This window comes from Drosophila serrata, unplaced genomic scaffold (assembly GCF_035046125.1).
Source record: "Drosophila serrata isolate PLE 108 unplaced genomic scaffold, ASM3504612v1 contig_37, whole genome shotgun sequence".
Lineage (NCBI taxonomy): Eukaryota > Metazoa > Arthropoda > Insecta > Diptera > Drosophilidae > Drosophila > Drosophila serrata.
The window spans coordinates 75,479-80,653 of record NW_028256935.1 but is presented as its reverse complement, the minus strand read 5'-3'; the positions used below and the strand labels follow the sequence as shown (position 1 = coordinate 80,653).

Below are 5,175 nucleotides of genomic sequence, written 5' to 3'. Positions count from 1 at the left end.
GAATTTATTTGATTAAGTCACTAAACATGTATAAAGGCTTAAGCGGCCCATCCACAGTAGAACATGTTGGACGACCCGAGTGGCAACATGCTGGCAAATATCATTTGCTAGCAAACAGAGCTGGAAAACAATCGATGGTGAGCACCATAGATTTTTTCGATTGTTTCACAACAAACTATCGATTACTATGGATTGTTTCTTACAACTTTTTTAAATGAGTATTATACTTCTCTTTCGTATACCAATAAATTCGCCAATTGTTTTCATTCATTCATTTACTTCATATATACATATTTATGAAAACTTAAGACAATTAAAGCATGAGAGATCATTATGATATTGTTTTATTTTTGTTAAGGAACATAAGCGTGTCGACTATTTTGGGCTTTAACGACCATATACGGTCAGATATTATTTGACCGGCTTTACTAAATGATCGCTCGGACTCGGCTGAGGAAGATGGCACGCATAAATACTTTTTCGCGATGCTTTGAAGAGCGGTCATGTCTTTCTTTTCCTAAAAAAATAAACGAATTGGTTAATTGAAATTATTAATGAATAATATAAATTTTACCTTCCAAAACAAAAGGGGATCAATTTCCTCAGACTCATTGTGAGTTTCAATGTACTGCCTCAGCAAAATAATGCTGTCCGCTTTGATCGATTGTACTTTTTGTAATATTTTTTTTTCGAGGAATGTAAACATTTTGGTTTTTTTTTTTTAACAGTGATGTTGAAGGTGGTGTTGGAATTTGCGATGGAGGGTGGGATTTCAAATAAGCGAATATCTTTTTCTAGGCCAATTGCTGCTTGCTCAGCGTTAAATGGTGACATTAATGCGTGTTTTTTAAATCGTGGGTCTATCATGGTGGCAATGCGTGGAGCAGTTCTTGCTTCGTACGACGAAATCCATCCGAGAGCCAATCGCTTAATAGATCACAGACATCTGACGCTGTTTTAGACTTAACTTTTGCTTTTAAGACGTTAAGTTTTTGATTCAGCTCGCAAATAATGGGAATTATCAATGAAAGAGTATTACTCTTGCTAGCGCAAACTTGTTTTGTCGCGTCGTAAATTGGTGCTAAGATGCAGCAAACTTCCTGTAAAATTTCATCTTCATCAGCCAATAATGAACTCGGGGCTTTCGGCGATTAGAGAAGAACTGACGCAATGGTATCTTTTATGCAAATAATGCGTTGAACCATTAGATATGCGCTATTCCAGCGGGTCGGCACCTCTTATATCAGGCTGTATGGTTCTTTGCCATTCGGAGCCTCTTTCAGCTTCTCCAAAGCAATGGTTCTGCTTTTAAAAAAATGCTATTTTTGCATTTACTTAGCAGAGGTAATAAAGCATTAGGCTCCGGAGTATTTTCCTTGCTCGAATAGTAAGGATGTGCACGTTTTAAATGGTCGAGCAAATTAGGGAACACGTCTAATTTGTTTGTTTTGTATGTCTTACTGCAATGCTTGCACGATGCACCCCGATTTTTTAAAATGCTGCCACACGACTGATTGGTCTCGTTTTCGCTTGGGTTCCATGCTGCAATAAACACAAATAAATAAATACATGTAAATCGTGTCAATTATATTAAAAGAGCATTGTACTGCATATTATAAATGTGTGCATGCATATGTATTCAACCATGTGGGCACATGCACGCAACATTTTATAGACATTAATTTCTTATTAAATACTTACTTTTCAATTATTCTCCAGAGCTTGTTCCAACACCACCATTACTGCCACAGCATTTATCATCCTTTTTCTAAAAAAAGCGATGAGATGGCTTATATTTTTAATAAATATGACGACAAACTTTAACTTACCTTCTTGAAGCATCTTCTTCCTTCTCTTTCTCTTCTTTTTTGAAGCTCGCAACGAATTGACCTTCTCCTTCACAGTATCAATTTGTGCGTGCTCATCCAACTCCTTGTACTTATTAAGAAGCACTTCCCACGCAGCGTTCCTTAAATTCTTTTTTTTATAAGCATCGCTTTTTGCAAAGATTGATTGATTGATTGATTGATTGATTGATTGACATTTTATAAGCAATACATAAATTCTTGCATAAATTGTTTCGACATTGTAAAGCTGCTCTACCACGTGTTGTCGCTACAAACGTTTGCTTCAAATGATGTTCGTGCCAACGTTGCCATCCATTGTCGAGCATGGTGTTGCGAACACAAGCAAGATAGAATGATTTCTATTTCATTCGAGCGGCTCGACCAACACGAAATTTTTACGCGAGCACCAGTGTTGCCGTCAGCTCGTTACAGAAAAAGGTTAGATTGATTACAAAAAAAGGATAGAAAAGGACAAAAAACAAGACAAAATATTTTTTCAATACATATTATGTAATATCACTCTTTTATTGGTTGCCAACTCGTTTAGAACATCGTCAATGTCATCATTGCAAGCTTCTAAACTTTGATTTTCTGTAGATTGGTTCCTTTCAATCATTTTTAAATATTTCTCAGGAATTTCATATTCATAGCTACATACGCCTTTCCGGCGTAGCCCAAACCTAAAAAAGAAGAAACAATTTCAATATATGTCTGAAACAAAAGAGTATTAAAATATTAAAATACTTACCTGATCAAAGGAATTATTTTAACTTTCAACATATTTATCCCAAGTATTAGGTCCCCTAGCAATTTAGTCGGATTGGAATTTTTCGACTATTTACATATTACATTTACATATCTATATACTCTTCGACAAACACAAAGACAAATCTTACATTTTAGTATGTAATTAGTATAAACAAGAAAGGAAGCTAACTTCGGCACGCCGAAGTTTATATACCCTTGCAGATAGAACTTCTATGAATAGGAATCCATAGAATATAAATTATATATATTTGTGTTAAAAAATAATGAAGTAATACCAGCTTTCATTTCATTCACCTATACATATTATATTTGCAGTTTTACATTCACAGATTTGCATTTTTCCTCTACATCAAACGATCGTTTGTATGGCACCTATATGATATAGTCGTCCGATTTTCATGAAATTTGCCACAAAATTTAAGAATTATATAGAATGGCTATACCTTATAATATCTCAATTTTCATAACTATTTTACACAAAATTTTAGAATAATAAATGGCTATTTCAAATTTGAATATTAAATTCTGTTGTAAAATTTTTTTTGAAAATTTTCGGATCAACTATATCATATAGATGCCATATATACGATCGTGAGATATATAGAAGAAAATGCAAAGTTTCATTCAGATAGCTTCAAAACTGATTTTCATTCTGACTAAATTATAATACCTGCAGGGTATAAAAACGAAGACATTGTTTGATAACCTGTAATTAATATATTAAAAATGTTAAAACACATACACATACATATGTATATATTCAAATTTTAGCGTTCACTATACCTCATCATTATTTATGGCTTGGTTCAACTTGCGGTAAGCAATTTGCCTACAAGATCTTTTGCATGCGTATGCGTATGTTTCTCTCACTATGAATTCCAGTGATTGTGGCAAAGCCTGCTTACAACCAGCATTTACGGCCAATTGCACGGAGTGGCATACACACTTAATTAAAACTAATGACGGCACCGACTTCTTCAATTTTTCACTCAAACTTTTCTTATTACCCACTATTACATTGACATTATCAGTGCCAATTCCAATTAAATTGCCAATGGGAAGTTGGAGGATTTTTAATTTTTCCAGTAGGCTATTTGTAAGGCTTTCCGCGTCTCCACTTTCAATTGAAATTAAGGACAAAAATGTCGAAGTGATGTCCAATCGCTTTGCGCTGTAGAAAATTATAGCAACACCTAAATATATTTAAATAAATTACTTTGGTTTAATTATATAAATATCGAATTGCATCTTACCGAGAACTTTAGTAGTGCTTATATCAGTGGATTCATCAACAAGCAGGCTGTATTTTTCGTCTCCAATGTCATTTCTTAGGTCCTCATTGAAGTGGACTGCTAGCACGTTTTTAATTATGTTGGTGCACTTGGTCCTATGCAGCCTCAAATCTTTGGCGCCAAAAAGGGGATGTTTTAAATTTTTTTCCGGCTGACGCAGTTAAAATCCGGATAAGATCTGTCCGGAAAAAGAATAAAACGGCCGAGCACTACCACTAACGATGAAGATCAAATCAAATCTGTGAAGATCAAATCAGAGGATCTGTATCCTGGGATGCTATACCTCTGGTGGTTGTTTTTTCATTTGCTTTCATTTCAACAAAATCAAAAATTAATTTTTTTTCTTTTGAAGTTGTAGCTTCTAATTCCACAATGGGTTTCATGCTCACTTTCTAAAAGAACGGATGCTTGCTCAGCGTTGTAATCATTGCGGAACCCGATTTTTTAAATCTCGGATCCAAAATAGTTCCAATTCTGGTAACACTCCAACAAACATTCTTGCATCATTTTCCCTTCCGTCGTATTCAACGATGGTGTTAGTTGGTCAACTTTGCGGTACAATCCGTAAACCATTGGTATTATTAGAGAAACCGTGAACCGTGAATGTATATTTTTTAATTTTTCTAGGAGATTTTCTTAATATTTGTTTCCCTACTAACCTTGTACAGAGTATTAAAAAACTAAAAAAAAAAAATCAGCCAAATCGATCATGCCGTTTTCATGTTATGTCGTGACAACGGAAAACGGGTTCCATTTTTATATACATATGTATATGTATATAGATTGTATACCTTACTAATCTAAAATAAATGTAAACAAAAAATATAAATATAAAAAATATATAAAATATAAACCATTGACGTATAAAAAAAAAAATAGATGTGATTTCTAAACGATATAAATGTGTGTAATATATATGTATAAAGACAAGACGGAGGGAAATTTAAACAAAAAAGGCATTCCCAGCATGCAGTGCTGTTTTACCCGAAAAAAATACGTTGGAATTAATAAATGCTGCAATGATAAGGTCCATGGTTTGAGATTTTATTCACAAAAGTTTTTTGTCTTCAGCTTCATAGCGGCGAATACTTCAATAAATAGTAATTCCGTTCGAATTAATATTAATTTCACATTTTATACACTCCTGTTCAAAATTATACGACACCTATAAAGTTTTTGTATCAGCTATCGTAGGAGAATGGAAACACACAGTAGATCAAAGTAAAGTATGGCTAAAATTACATATAATACCTTGAAAGTTTTTCTTC

General features: G+C 33.7%; 1 long non-coding RNA gene across 1 annotated transcript; it reads right to left on the bottom strand.

The window, feature by feature from the left end:
- Positions 1-260: 260 nt before the first annotated feature.
- On the bottom strand, positions 261-1,755 carry LOC147644992 (uncharacterized). Its single transcript, XR_015272268.1, has 3 exons — positions 1,702-1,755; positions 575-1,542; positions 261-517 (listed from the first exon to the last, which is right to left on the bottom strand). It is a non-coding gene; the product is annotated as an uncharacterized LOC147644992 (long non-coding RNA).
- Positions 1,756-5,175: the final 3,420 nt, after the last annotated feature.